General features: G+C 48.0%; 1 long non-coding RNA gene across 1 annotated transcript in view; it reads left to right on the forward strand.

The window, feature by feature from the left end:
• Window positions 1-14413: 14413 nt before the first annotated feature.
• LOC137561265 (uncharacterized) overlaps window positions 14414-16276 on the forward strand; it is a 37821-nt gene continuing 35958 nt past the window's right edge. The window contains exon 1 of the long non-coding RNA XR_011029957.1: window positions 14414-14489. This is a non-coding gene — a long non-coding RNA (uncharacterized lncRNA). The remainder of the gene's footprint in view (window positions 14490-16276) is intronic.

Here is a 16276-nt window from a genome sequence, read left to right on the forward strand (position 1 = left end):
GAGACTGCAAAAGACTTGAGACTGGGGCGGAGGTTCACCTTCTGTTATGGCTGCACTTAGCAGCAGACTGATAGACCACAATTTGCAGCAAAGACTGAGATGGAAACCAATAAGTGTGAAATAAGAAATGGTTTATTGTTAATCGGTGCAACTATATACAAATGAGCAATGGCAATCCCCACAGTGCAACCCACATAAGACACAGCAATCATAACTAACTATCTAACTATACAATAATATACAGATATATATATTTACAGACCAGGCGGAACAGCAGACAAGGGCAAGGCAAATCAGAGTCAGAGTAAAGCAAGGAACATAAACCAGGAGATCAGATCAGAAGAACAGAAAGGAGCTTCTCAGAGCCGGGAGCACAGAACATAGCAACAGGACAGCCAAGCTGAACTGAGGTTCTGGCAAGGTTCTGAGGTGGGTGGAGTCCTTAAATGCAAATCCAAACAGCTGATGTCATGATGAACAACTGTCATGGATTGCTGCACAATGCCACCTGCTGGTGGAGATATATATTAGCACAGTCCAGAAACCTAGTGCCACCAGCAGGTGCAACCACATAGAGCCGGATTCCTAACATAACCCCCCCCCCCCCCCCCCTTTAGGAGCGACCTCAGGACGCTCCACAATGTTCTTACAAGACTTCCGCCAGGATCACAATAAGGAGCGAGCAATAAGATAGGCAGCAAATGCCAAGACTGGGTGGGCAGGGAGGGAAACAATTACAAAATAAATATTACCGGATCTGGATAGGTGACAGGAGTGTTTGAAAACTGGATGGCAGGAAGCTGAAAAGTCTGGACAGCAGGAGGCTGGGGAGTCTTAATAGGAGATGGTTGGAAAGTGCCAGGCAGGACCACAGACAGGAGACTAACAGGTGGGAAATCAAGCCGAGCAGTGAACTGGATACCCTCAGTCTGGGCAGCAGACTGGATCACCCCAGGCTGGGCAGCAGGCTGGATTACCCCAGGCTGGGCAGCAGGCTGGAGGACCTCAGGCTGGGCAGCGGAATGGATCACCCCAGGCTGGGCAGCAGACAGGATCACCTCTGGCTGGGCAGCTGGCAGGATCACCTCAGGCTGGGCAGCAGGCTGGATCACCTTAGTCTGGGGCAGCAGGCTGGATCACCTTAGTCTGGGCAGCAGGCTGGATCACCTCAGGCTGGGCAGCAGACTGGATCATCCCAGGCTGGGCAGTAGGCTGGAGGACCTCAGGCTGGGCAGCGGAATGGATAGCCTCAGGCTGGGTAGCAGGCTGGATCCCCTCAGGCTGGGCAGCAGGCTGGATCCCCTCAGGCTGGGCAGCAGGCTGGATAGCCTCAGGCTGGGCAGCAGGCTGGATTGATTACCTCAGGCTGGGCAGCAGGTTGGATCACCTCAGGCTGGGCAGCGGACTGGATACCCATTAGATTTGGCAGAAGACTGGATACCATCAGGAGGACCAACAGCATGCTGAGGCAACTGGACAACAGCAGAAGTCTGTGACGGCTGGACAGTAGCAAAAGTCTGTGATGGCTGGGCAGCAGCAGAAGTATGTGATGGCTGGGCAGCAGCAGAAGTCTGTGACGGCTGGGCAGCAGCAGAAGTCTGTGACAGCTGGGCAGCAGCAGAAGTCTGTGACAGCTGGGCAGCAGCAGAAGTCTGTGACGGCTGGGCAGCAGCAGAAGTCTGTGATGGCTGGGGGGCAGCAGCAGAAGTCTGTGACGGCTGGGGGGCAGCAGCAGAAGTCTGTGACGGCTGGGGGGCAGCAGCAGAAGTCTGTGACGGCTGGGGGGCAGCAGCAGAAGTCTGTGACGGCTGGGGGGCAGCAGCAGAAGTCTGTGACGGCTGGGCAGCAGCAGAAGTCTGTGACGGCTGGGCAGCAGCAGAAGTCTGTGACGGCTGGGCAGCAGCAGAAGTCTGTGACGGCTGGGCAGCAGAAGAAGTCTGTGATGGCTGGGGAGCAGCAGAAGTGTGTGACGGCTGGGCAGCAACAGAAGTCTGTGACGGCTGGGCAGCAGCAGACTGGAGAGCCTCAGACAGGGTAGCAACAGGCTGGAGAGCTTCAGACAGGGTAGCAACAGGCTGGAGAGCTTCAGACATGGTAGCAACAGGCTGGAGAGCTTCAGACAGGGTAGCAACAGGCTGGAGAGCTTCAGACAGGGTAGCAACAGGCTGGAGAGCTTCAGACAGGGTAGCAACAGGCTGGAGAGCTTCAGACAGGGTAGAGTCCTTAAATGCAAATCCAAACAGCTGATGTCATGATGAACTATTGTCCAGGATGGATTGCATGAGGGCCACCTGCTGGTGAATGATGGAAATACTGCTGTCCAGATGCAGGGAGCCACCAGCAGGTAAACCGGGAAACTGCAGGTAAGAAAATGTCCATGACATGCTGCACAATGCCACCTGCTAGATATAGGGAGATAGATATTAGCACAGTCCAGAAAAGTGTTTTTAAAACTAAAAAAGTCAACCTTCAAATAATTATGTTCAGTTATGCACTCAATATTGGTCGGGAATCCTTTTGCAGAAATGACTGCTTCAATGCGGCGTGGCATGGAGGCAATCAGCCTGTGGCACTGCTCAGGTGTTATGGAGGCCCAGGATGCTTCGATAGCGGCCTTAAGCTAATCCAGAGTGTTGGGTCTTGCATCGCTCAACTTTCTCTTCACAATATCCCACAGATTCTCTATGGGGTTCAAGTCAGGAGAGTTGGCAGGCCAATTGAGCACAGTAATACCATGGTCAGTAAACCATTTACCAGTGGTTTTGGCAGTGTGAGCAGGTGCCAGGTCGTGCTGAAAAATGAAATCTTCATCTCCATAAAGCTTTTCAGCAGATGGAAGCATGAACCCACTTTTGAACCAGAAACAGCGGCAGAAGCGCCTGACCTGGGCTACAGAGAAGCAGCACTGGACTGTTGCTCAGTGGTCCAAAGTACTTTTTTCGGATGAAAGCAACTTTTACATGTCATTCGGAAATCAAGGTGCCAGATTCTGGAGGAAGACTGGGGAGAGGGAAATGCCAAAATGCCTGAAGTCCAGTGTCAAGTACCCACAGTCAGTGATGGTCTGGGGTGCCATGTCAGCTGCTGGTGTTGGTCCACTGTGTTTTATCAAGGGCAGGGTCAATGCAGCTAGCTATCAGGAGATTTTGCAGCACTTCATGCTTCCATCTGCTGAAAAGCTTTATGGAGATGAAGATTTCATTTTTCAGCACGACCTGGAACCTGCTCACAGTGCCAAAACCACTGGTAAATGGTTTCCTGACCATGGTATTACTGTGCTCAATTGGCCTGCCAACTCTCCTGACCTGAACCCCATAAAGAATCTGTGGGATATTGTGAAGAGAAAGTTGAGAGACGCAAGACCCAACACTCTGGATGAGCTTAAGGCCGCTATCGAAGCATCCTGGGCCTCCATAACACCTGAGCAGTGCCACAGGCTGATTGCCTCCATGCCACGCCGCATTGAAGCAGTCATTTCTGCAAAAGGATTCCCGACCAAGTATTGAGTGCATAAATGAACATAATTATTTGAAGGTTGAATTTTTTGTTTTAAAAACACTTTTCTTTTATTGGTCGGATGAAATATGCAAATTTTTTGAGATAGGAAATTTGGGTTTTCATGAGCTGTATGCCAAAATCATCAATATTAAAACAATAAAAGGCTTGAACTACTTCAGTTGTGTGTAATGAATTTAAAATATATGAAAGTCTAATGTTTAACAGTACATTACAGAAAACAATGAACTTTATCACAATAAAGTTCAGCGCTGCGTAATATGTTGGCGCTTTATAAATACAATAAATAATAATAATAATAATAATAAGCAAATTTTTTGAGAAGATCCTATATATATATATATATATATATATATATATATATATATATATATATATATATATATATATATATATATATATATACAGTATATTATAGAATTTTAGTTAACTTTGATAGTTGTCCTTTAATAATCTCAGACAACTCTGCTGAAACTATCGTATTTACCTCTGATGACTTTTGCTTAAACTGTACATTCTCAGGTCCCTCATTTGCCTTTTTCATTTACAGCTGCTGCGGATGTAATTAAGTCCTTCGAGGAGGATTTCTGCTGTAAAGCTTGGGTAGAATTTTTAATTTACCATCTGTTGTAATAGAGGATCAAGCACCTGGAGGATAATATGATTTGGAAAGTTTAGTTCCAGCTTAAGTTTATTGATATTGTAGAAAAAAAGCACAAAAATGTAATAAAATAAATAAATGGCAATATTGCATGCAACCAGCAAAGGCCGATCACTAACAAACAGGTATTTTCCTGCAACATTAGCCAGGATACTTTCCTTGGTTATTTTCCCCAGTGGTCAATTGAGTAATGAGAATTTCTTTAACTAGTATGAGTCTGAGCGGAACAGAGGTGGAAAGCATTGATCCAATGCACACCCAAGTGATTTCCTGGCTATAGTGTCTGCTTTACATCACCTGTGTGTCGATATTACTTTATTTTTCTAGATTGGTTTCTACAGAACAAGAGAAGCCTTGGTGCCCTCTGATAGCAGATGTTGCTGTAACATAAAGACAATTTCACACAGGTGTCTCATTCACAGGAATATGGATTTTAAATTGTAACAATTACCAATGTACTTGCTTATTTATAATGAAGAGTTAGAGATCCAGGTTGTGATTTGGTGGAGTAGGAATTCAGAATTCCTACTTTGTGATGTATTTTTTTTCTTGAACATACAGTAAGTACTTGACAAAATAGTTTAGGGCAGGAGAGAAGTTGGATGGCAAATTGGGACAGCTCTGGCCACAGGTCAAGCCTGCGCACCCAGTAGTTCAAGGGTTCCTCATCGCTGTTCACAGCAGTGTCTACATCCACACTTAAGGCCAGGTAGTCGGCTACCTGCCGTTCCAGGCGTTGGTGGAGGGTGGATCCGGAAGGGCTACGGCGAGGCGTTGGACTAAAGAACGTCCGCATGTCCGACATCACCATGAGATCGCTGGAGCGTCCTGTCTTTGACTGCGTGGACACGGGAGGAGGATTAGTGGCAGTGGTACCTTGCTGGCGTTGTGCCGTCACATCACCCTTAAAGGCATTGTAAAGCATAGTTGACAGCTGGTTCTGCATGTGCTGCATCCTTTCCACCTTCCGGTGAGTTGGTAACAGGTCCGCCACTTTGTGCCTGTACCGAGGGTCTAGTAGTGTGGCCACCCAGTACAGCTCATTCCCCTTGAGGTTTTTTATACGGGGGTCCCTCAACAGGCAGGACAGCATAAAAGACGACATCTGCACAAAGTCGGATCCAGTACCCTCCATCTCCTCTTGCTCTTCCTCAGTGACGTCAGGTAAGTCAACCTCCTCCCCCCAGCCGCGAACAATACCACGGGAAGGTTGAGCAGCACAAGCCCCTTGCGATGCCTGCTGAGGTTGTTCTCCTGCCGCTGTCCCCTCCTCCTCCTCCTCCTCCTCCCCCAAAGAAACACCTTGCTCATCATCCTCTGAGTCTGATTCGTCTTCTGCACACGACTTCTCTTCTTCCTCCTCCTCCCCCCTCTGTGCTGCCGCAGGTGTTGAGGAAACAGCTGGGTCTGATGAAAATTGGTCCCATGCCTGTTCCTGCCGTAACGGTTCCTGGTCACGCTCATTCACAGCTTCATCCGCCACTCTACGCACAGCACGCTCCAAGAAGTAAGCGTAGGGAATTAAGTCGCTGATGGTGCCCTCACTGCGGCTCACCAGGTTGGTCACCTCCTCAAACGGCCGCATGAGCCTGCATGCATTCTCCATCAGTGTCCAGTTGTCGGGCCAGAACATCCCCATCTTCCCAGACTGTTTCATTCTACTGTAGTTGTAGAGGTAGTGGGTCACGGCTTTCTTCTGTTCTAGCAGGCGGGAGAACATGAGCAGGGTCGAGTTCCAGCGAGTCGGGCTATCGCAAATGAGGCGTCTCACCGGCATGTTGTTTTTGCGCTGAATTTCCGCAAAGCGTGCCATGGCTGTGTAAGACCGCCTCAAATGCCCACAGAACTTCCTGGCCTGCTTCAGGACATTCGCTAAGCCAGGGTACTTTGCCACAAATCTTTGAACCACTAGATTCATGACATGTGCCATGCAGGGTATGTGTGTCAGCTTCCCCATATGCAAAGCGGCAAGCAGATTGCTGCCGTTGTCGCACACCACGTTGCCTATCTCCAGGTGGTGCGGGGTCAGCCACTCATCCACCTGTTTCTTAAGAGCAGCCAGGAGAGCTGCTCCAGTGTGACTCTCCGCTTTGAGACAAGCCATGTCTAAGATGGCGTGACACCGTCGTACCTGGCATGCAGCATAGGCCCTGCGGAGCTGGGGCTGTGTAGCTGGAGAGGAGAACTGCCACTCAGCCAAGGAGGAGGAGGACAGCGAAGAGCATGTAGCAGGAGGAGAGGAGGTGGCAGGAGGCCTGCCTGCAAGCCGTGGAGGTGTCACAATTTGGTCCGCTGCGCCCTGCTTGCCATCGTTCACCACCAGGTTCACCCAATGGGCTGTGTAGGTAATGTAGCGGCCCTGCCCGTGCTTGGCAGACCAGGCATCCGTGGTCAGGTGTACCCTTGACCCAACGCTCTTCGCAAGAGATGACACCACTTGCCTCTCAACTTCACGGTGCAGTTGGGGTATGGCCTTTCTCGAAAAATAAGTGCGGCCTGGCATCTTCCACTGCGGTGTTCCGATGGCCACAAATTTACGGAAGGCCTCAGAGTCCACCAGCCGGTATGGTAACAGCTGCCGAGCTAACAGTTCCGCCACGCCAGCTGTCAGACGCCGGGCAAGGGGGTGACTGGCCGAAATTGGCTTCTTCCGCTCAAACATTTCCTTCACGGACACCTGACTGCTGCTGTGGGCAGAGGAGCAGGAACCGCTCAAGGGCAGAGGCGGAGTGGAGGAGGGTGCCTGTGAAGGTGGAAGGGAGAAAGCGGCAGAAGCAGATAATGCACCTGATGGAGGAGGAAGAGGAGAAGGAGGGTGGCTTTGCTTTTGTGTGCTGCTGCTGCTTTTGCTCAGGTGGCCATCCCATTGCTGTTTGTGCCTTTTCTCCAGGTGCCTTCGTAAGGCACTTGTCCCTACGTGAGTGTTGGCCTTTCCACGGCTCAATTTTTGTTGGCAGAGCGAACAGATGGCTTTGCTCCGATCTGAGGCACACACATGAAAAAATTTCCACACCGCTGAGCCACCCTGGGATGTGGGCACTATGGGGACCTCAGCAGCTGATGCTGAAGGGCAAGTTGGCTGGCTGTACATAGGTGGCAATACATGGTGCCGGACACTGCCACCAGCTGTTTCTGACGAAGAGCTGCCCCAGCTTCTTTCAGCAACTTCTCTCCTCCTCCTACTCTCTGACTCCCCCTCTGAACTGTCCCCCTCTTCATCTCCTCTATTGGGTACATACAGAGGATCCCTATCATCGTCATCATCGTAATCATCCTGCCCAGCTTCGCTTGCCTCAGACAAATCCAAACATGCACCAACATCAGTAGGTCCTTCATCCTCCTTACACGTTACATCCATAATGTTGCCGCGTAACTCAGACATATGAGCTGGTGAAAATTCATCTGGCTGTAACAACAATGGCTGTGCATCAGTGATTTCACCACTAAATAATTCTTGCGAAGTGTCAAATGCAGCGGAAGTGGTGCTAGTAGTAGCACTGGTGGCTGAGCAAGATGAGGTGTTCTGTGTCGCTAAATACTCAACCACGTCCTGACAATCTTGGGAGGTGATGGGACGTGCCTTCTTCCGAGCACTGTACTGTGGGCCAGGTCCACACGAAATTACATTTACACGACCTCGCGCAGACCTGCCGGGTGGCCTTCCTCTGGCTCTGCCACTACCTCTTCCTCTACCTGTTTTGTCCATATCGGGTATGCACGGAGTGGTATATCACACTGCGTGCACTCACGTAGGTAGGTGGGTTCACTTAACTGCACAGGTATGCACACTGATGCGGTGGGTTCACTGAACAGAACAGGTATACAGTGGCGGGTTCACAGAACAGGTATGCAGTGGCGGGTCCACTGAACAGAACAGGTATGCAGTGGTGGGTTCACTAAACAGAACAGGTATGCAGTGGCGGGTCCACTGAACAGAACAGGTATGCAGTGGCGGGTTCACTAAACAGAACAGGTATACAGTGGCGGTTCACTAAACAGAACAGGTATGCAGTGGCGGGTCCACTGAACAGAACAGGTATGCAGTGGCGGGTTCACTAAACAGAACAGGTATGCAGTGGCGGGTCCACTGAACAGAACAGGTATGCAGTGGTGGGTTCACTAAACAGAACAGGTATGCAGTGGCGGGTCCACTGAACAGAACAGGTATGCAGTGGCGGGTTCACTAAACAGAACAGGTATACAGTGGCGGTTCACTAAACAGAACAGGTATGCAGTGGCGGGTCCACTGAACAGAACAGGTATGCAGTGGCGGGTTCACTTAACTGCACAGGTATGCGCACTGATGCGATGGGTCCACTGAACAGAACAGGTATGCAGTGGCGGGTTCACTAAACAGAACAGGTATACAGTGGCGGTTCACTAAACAGAACAGGTATGCAGTGGCGGGTCCACTGAACAGAACAGGTATGCAGTGGCGGTTCACTAAACAGAACAGGTATGCAGTGGCGGGTCCACTGAACAGAACAGGTATGCAGTGGTGGGTTCACAGCACAGGTATGCAGTGGTGGGTTCACAGCACAGGTATGCAGTGGTGGGTTCACAGCACAGGTATGCAGTGGTGGGTTCAATGAACAGGTATACAGTGGCGGGTCCACTGAACAGAACAGGTATGCAGTGGTGGGTTCACAGCACAGGTATGCAGTGGTGGGTTCACAGCACAGGTATGCAGTGGTGGGTTCACAGAACAGGTATGCAGCCAGACAGGAACAAGCTAAGCCTAACTAATCTTTCCCTGAGAGACAGTCTGCAGCAACTCGCCCTACTCTGACTAATGCAGGCACACGAGTGGCCGTAATGGCCGCCGCTGCCTGCCTTATATAAGGGGGGGTGGGGCTCCAGGGGCTAGTGTAGCCTAATTGGCTACACTGGGCCTGCTGACTGTGATGTAGAGGGTCAAAGTTGACCCTCCATGTGCATTATGGGGCGAACCGAACTTCCGCAAAGGTTCGCCTGCGGGACGCGAACGCGAACCACTGAAGTTCGCATGGAACCGTTCGCAGGCGAACCGTTCGGCCCAACTCTAAATTAGGACTGAATTGAAGCCATGATGATAAAAAAAATCAAGCAGTCAGATATCTGGATTACAGGCTACTATTTACAGCTAGATGCTCCAATTACACGTGACAAAGCCCACGTTTCTGGACAATGGTGAAAGCACAATGTCAACTGTCAGTAGTACAAAGGCTAAGCACTGAAATAGATGTTAGTGCCACTCCCCTGAACCATTGCCCTCCCTCCCCAAGTTGTAGCACTAAGATTTAGCACTGAAATAGAGGTTAGTGCCACTACCCTGAACCATCACCATCCCTTCCTAAGCTTGCGGGCACATGAACGCACACACTCTTTCTCCCTGTTTAGTCTAAGTGCTTAGTCAGCGTTATACTATCTATCCTAGTTTGGCAGTGATCTCTGTCTCACATGTACAGTACATGCTATATCTAGTGCCATTTAGTTGGAGAAACTTAAATCTAGCATCCAGCTTTGAAATGTAAGTACAGTAACACTAAGAGTAGTACTGCGCAGGTGCAGAATGCTCCTGCCTACAGGAGCACGACGGGACGCATGCAACTGACAAATACACCAAGATGGACAGCAAACAATCAGAGCGGCCTGGGGAGACAGTGAGGGAGCGCACGGGCTGAAGGGGGCTAGAGGAAGGCCAAGGTAAGTATAAATACTTTCATTCTTCTCAGGTTTCCTTTTACAAAAATCTTCAAAACAATAGGGCAATATAGTTGTAGAATGGTACTTGTGTTTTTTTTTCTACTTTTTGAAGCAGGCTAATAATACAGAAGGAGTAGAGGTAGCTGCAATAAATATTTGATTGTGCCTGGAACTCCTCTTTACCGATCCAGGACATTACGCTTTCAGATTCACATTTTATAATTTAATTATAATGTTTTAGTGTCAACCCTCAGGAGAGTATCTGAGTAATATAGAGCCTATGGCAAACACTGAAATTCTCTCCCCCCCCCCCCCCCCCAGTCAGAGTCCCCTTCCCCTCTAAAAACAGCATCCTTTCTCATGTACATGCAGTATGGTTGCCTGTGATTTTTGGCTCAGGATATTGCTGAAGTTACTTTTTTGGAAAGTCACGTACGCTCTATATACATACATTAAGTAGCTGTGTTCCCCAGATTACAGAATTAATCAGATTTGCGGTCTGAGTGACGGGGAGACATGGGGCAGCCATGGCAGTGCAGCACAGGGGCTGGCATGGCACAGCAGCAAAGGAGTAACCATGTTGTCCATGGTGCTGTGGCGCCAATGGCATGAGCCATGCCTGCACCCCCTAGATATGCCTCTGTTAAATATATATACAGTGGGTTGCAAAAGTATTCGGGCCCCCTTGAAGTTTTCCACATTTTGTCATATTACTGCCACAAACATGAATCAATTTTATTGGAATTCCACATAAAAGACCAGCACAAAGTGGTGTACACGTGAGAAGTGGAACGAAAATCATACATGTTTCCAAACATTTTTTACAAATATATAACTGCAAAGTGGTGTGTGCATAATTATTCAGCCCCCTTTGATCTGAGTGCAGTCAGTTGCCTATAGACATTGCCTGATGAGTGCTAATGACTAAATAGAGTGCACCTTTGTGTAATCTAATGTCAGTACAAATACAGCTGCTCTGTGAGGGCCTCAGAGGTTGTCTAAGAAAATATTGGGAGCAACAACACCGTCAAGTCCAAAGAACACACAAGACAAGTCAGGGATCAAGTTATTGAGAAATTTAAAGCAGGCTTAGGCTACAAAAAGATGTCCAAAGCCTTGAATATCCCACGGAGCACAGTTCAAGCGATCATTCAGAAATGGAAGGAGTATGGCACAACTGTAAACCTACCAAGACAAGGCCATCCACCTAAACTCACAGGCCGAACAAGGAGAGCGCTGATCAAAAATGCAGTCAAGAGGCCCATGGTGACTCTGGACGAGCTGCAGAGAGCTACAGCTCAGGTGGAAGACTCTGTCCATAGGACAACTATTAGTCATGTACTGTACAAAGTTGGCCTTTATGGAAGAGTGGCAAGAAGAAAGGCATTGTTAACAGAAAGCAAAAGAAGTCCCATTTGCAGTTTGCCACAAGCCATCTGGGGGACACAGCAACCATGTGGAAGAAGGTGCTCTGGTCAGATGAGACCAAAATGGAACTTTTTGGCCAAAATGCAAAACGCTATATGTGGCGGAAAACTAACACTGCACATCACTCTGACCACACCATCCCCACTGTCAAATATGGTGGTGGCAGCGTCATGCTCGGGGGGTGCATCTCTTCAGCAGGGACAGGGAAGCTGGTCATAGTTGATAGGAAGATGGATGGAGCCAAATACAGGGCAAACTTGGAAGAAAACCTCTTGGAGACTGCAAAAGACTTGAGACTGGGGCGGAGGTTCACCTTCCAGCAGAACAATGACCCTAAACATAAAGCCAGGGCAACAATTGAATGGTTTAAAACAAAACATATCTATGTGTTAGAATGGCCCAGTCAAAGTCCAGATCTAAATCCAATCGAGAATCTGTGGCAAGATCTGAAAACTGCTGTTCACAAACGTTGTCCATCTAATCTGACTGAGCTGGAGCTGTTTTGCAAAGAATAATGGGCAAGGATTTCAGTCTCTAGACGTGCAAAGCTGGTAGAGACATACCCTAAAAGACTGGCAGCTGTAAGGCCCGGTTCACATTAGCGGTTGTTTGCCAAACGGACCGGATGACCTGACCGGATCCGGACCGGATCCGGATCGGAACCGTACGGTTCTGATCCGGATCCGATCCGGATCCGGTCAGGTTGCATCAGGTGGTAATCAGGATGCGATCCGGATCCGTTTGGCAAAAGATAGTAGAAATAGAATGAAAATGTTGGGGTCTGGGAGGTCAGCAGAAGGGGGACCTGTGGAATCAGGCCCTCTGCTGTTTAGCACTCACCTCCACCTCCGACATGCTGCCAACATCCTGCCAACACCTCCAGCTCGTGCTGCTCCACTCCAAAATGCTTGCCCATGTGTCCCCAGCCAATATCGCCGCAAAAATCCGCATAGGAAGTGGGGTAGAACATCCGGATTTCTCAGCCAGTGTGTTGTGCGGCCTCCGGTTCCCATTTGTTTGTATTGGCCGGATGGTGCAGTCCGGCTCCGCCCCGGATACGGCTGCCGGAGGGGCCGGATGAAAAAATAGCGCATGTTGGAACGGAGGCCGGAGTCCGGATCCAGCCCGGATCCGGTCCGGCTCCGGTTCTGCAGAACGGACCCATGTGAACGGACGCATAGGCTTTAATTGCTATGCCGTGCGTCCGTTCCATCCGTTCTGCAGGCGGTGCGGCTCCGGCACGGCGATTCCGGAGGGCCACCGCAAGTGTGAACCGGGCCTAATTGAAGCAAAAGGTGGTTCTACAAAGTATTGACTCAGGGGGCCGAATAATTACGCACACCCCACTTTGCAGTTTTTTATTTGTAAAAAAATGTTTGGAATGATGTATGATTTTCGATCCACTTCTCACATGTACACCACTTTGTATTGGTCTTTCACGTGGAATTCCAATAAAATTGATGCATGTTTGTGGCCGAATACTTTTGCAACCCACTGTACGTGTGTGTGTGTGTGTGTGTGTGTGTGTGTGTGTGTGTGTGTGTGTGTGTGTGTGTGTGTGTGTGTGTGTGTGTGTGTATATATATACAAAGGAGGGTAGAGGATGGAAGAATTTCTACTGACTGGAATTGGAAAAACAATAGCTCTCAGCTAAAATGTTACGGTGCAGCTGCAGTTCCTCAAGTGAGGTCTGCTCTTGGTGCTACATATTATATCCTACCCCAACACATACCGGTAGTTCAGAGAACTTAGGGGTGTAGCACTAAACATGAAATATATATGATACGTGGCACTCTTGAGGTTTTCATTCTCTGCAACTTTTACAGAGAGAGAGAGAGAGAAAGAGTTTTCCATGGATTATTTTTTCCTGTATGATATTGTTGGGAGGAGGGACTTTGTAGGTCTCTATTAAGGGAGAGCTGGACAGATATGTTGTCAAGGAAACTGAGAGATTGGAGGTTAGTTTGATTAAAAAGACTTCCAGAATGTCATTCTTATTCAAGGCCAGATAAATACTTGAGTCATCAATGCATGGACAGCATTTAACCCTTGGGGCGACAAGATCACCAGAGCCAGATCATCCACCGGGCAATTCTAAGCAGTTGCCTAGGGCCTGAAAAGAGTCTAGGGCCCTGGTGGATGCTACTCCCCACCAAAGCTTACTAAAAAAAGCTAGATGACCATCAACGGTGGGCAAAAACTGCTATCATGTCTAGGGCTCCATTACATCTTAATTCATTTCTGAAGATCACGGTTCAAATGTTTGAATGAAAAAGATAGAGAGAGAGAGGATGTGTGAAAATATTGAATATCACAGGTAAGTGAGCAACACGTATTGAAAGGCAAGGCAGTTTAGTGGGAGCTAGTCTACTTTAGGGGACCCACCGCAAATCCCCATAGACACTTTCAGCTGGTCTGCAGAAACGGAACAAATGTCCGCTTTCACCTTGTTTAAACCCCCACAAGCCTTATACCCACGGATAGGTAAGCATATCCTGTAACGAACTGTGAGGTTTTCGGTCAAAAAAAAGTTGAAATGGGCTGTGTAGGAGCCGCCGAACGGCCTTCATCTCGGTTCCGTCGGCCATCTTCATTCTGCTGTGCAGGTCCTTTCTTTCTCCTCATTGGAGGGTTCGTTAGCTGCCGACAGAAGCTGGCACGCCCGCACCTAACAATCCCTCCAATGAGGAGGAAGAAACGACCTGCAGAGCAGAACAAAGATGGCTAACGGACCCGAAATTGCGGCCGTTCGGCGGCTCCTGTACAGTCAGTTCCAACTTTTTTTTTGACCGAAACCGCAAAATTCGTTAGAGGACCTGCTTAGCTACCCAGGGATATAAGGCTTGTGGAGGTTTAAACAAGCAAACGGAAGACATTTGTTCCGTTTTGCAGCCCAGGTGAAATTGTCTATGGGGATTTGCGGTGGGTCCCCTAAAGTAGACTAGCTCCGTTTAGTGATCAGACATTAGATACAAATCTGTCAGTCTAAATGCTTAGATTCGGGCTAAGGCCTCCTTTCCACAGACCGCTGATAGGCAGTGAAATGCCTCTCAAAGTCTCTCAACTGCTCACTGCTGCCTGGTACCTGCTTGTTGCTGCATGATAACTGCTTATTTGTGCCTGGTAACCGCTTGCTGAGCACACAGCTTAACAGTTCGTGGAAAGGAGGCCTTACTGTAAACTAATTGATGTCTTGATGGTGAGCACAGTGGTGTAGTGGTTAGCGCTCTATCTGCAAGGAGTTTGTATGTTCTCCCTGTGTCTGCGTGGGTTTCCTCTGGGCACTCCCTTTCCTCCCACATCCCAAAAACATATAGATAAGTTAATTGGCTTCCCCCCAAAAAATTGGCCTTAGACTACGAGACATACATTACACCATACATAGACATATGACTATGGTAGGGATTAGATTGTGAGCTTCACTGAGGGACAGTTAGTGACAAACCTATATATATATATATATATATATATATATATATATATATATATATATATATATATATACAGGATCTTCTAAAAAAATTAGCATATTGTGATGAAGTTCATTATTTTCTGTAATGTACTGATAAACATTAGACTTTCATATATTTTAGATTCATTACACTACAACTGAAGTAGTTCAAGCCTTTTATTGTTTTAATATTGATGATTTTGGCATACAGCTCATGAAAACTCAAAATTCCTATCTCAAAAAATTTGCATATTTCATCCGACCAATAAAAGAAAAGTGTTTTTAAAAAACTAAAAAAGTCAACCTTCAAATAATTATTTTCAGTTATGCACTCAATACTTGGTTTGGAATCCTTTTGCAGAAATGACTGCTTCAATGCGGCGTGGAATGCAAGCAATCAGCCTGTGGCACTGCTCAGGTGTTATGGAGGCCCAGGATGCTTCGATAGCGGCCTTAAACTCATCCAGGGTGTTGGGTCTTGCGTCTCTCAACTTTCTCTTCACAATATCCCACAGATTCTCTATGGGGTTCAGGTCAGGAGAGTTGGCAGGCCAATTGAGCACAGCAATACCATGGTCAGTAAGGTTTTGGCACTGTGAGCAGGTGCCAGGTCGTGCTGAAAAATGAAATATTCATCTCCATAAAGCTTTTCAGCAGATGGAAGCATGAAGTGCTCCAAAATCTCCTGATAGCTAGCTGCATTGACCCTGCCCTTGATAAAACACAGTGGACCAACACCAGCAGCTGACATGGCACCCCAGACCATCACTGACTGTGGGTACTTGACACTGGACTTCAGGCATTTTGGCATTTTCCCTCTCCCCAGTCTCCCTCCAGACTCTGGCACCTTGATTTCTGAATGACATGTAAAAGTTGCTTTCATCCGAAAAAAGTACTTTGGACCACTGAGCAACAGTCCAATGCTGCTACTCTGTAGCCCAGGTCAGGCGCGTCTGCCGCTGTTTCTGGTTCAAAAGTGGGTTCATGCTTCCATCTGCTGAAAAGCTTTATGGAGATGAAGATTTTATTTTTCAGCACGACCTGGAACCTGCTCACAGTGCCAAAACCACTGATAAATGGTTTACTGACCATGGTATTACTGTGCTCAATTGGCAAGCCAACTCTCCTGACCTGAACCCCATAGAGAATCTGTGGGATATTGTGAAGAGAAAGTTGAGAGACGCAAGACCCAACACTCTGGATGAGCTCAAGGCCGCTATCGAAGCATCCTGGGCCTCCATAACACCTGAGCAGTGCCACAGGCTGATTGCCTCCATGCCGCATTGAAGCAGTCATTTCTGCAAAAGGATTCCCAACCAAGTATTGAGTGCATAACTGAACATAATTATTTGAAGGTTGACTTTTTTAGTTTTAAAAACACTTTTCTTTTATTGGTCGGATGAAATATGCTATTTTTTTGAGATAGGAAATTTGGGTTTTCATGAGCTGTATGCCAAAATCATCAATATTAAAACAATAAAAGGCTTTGAACTACTTCAGTTGTGTGTAATTAATCTAAAATATATGAAAGTCTA

This window comes from Hyperolius riggenbachi, chromosome 3, assembly GCF_040937935.1.
Source record: "Hyperolius riggenbachi isolate aHypRig1 chromosome 3, aHypRig1.pri, whole genome shotgun sequence".
Taxonomy (NCBI): Eukaryota; Metazoa; Chordata; class Amphibia; order Anura; family Hyperoliidae; genus Hyperolius; species Hyperolius riggenbachi.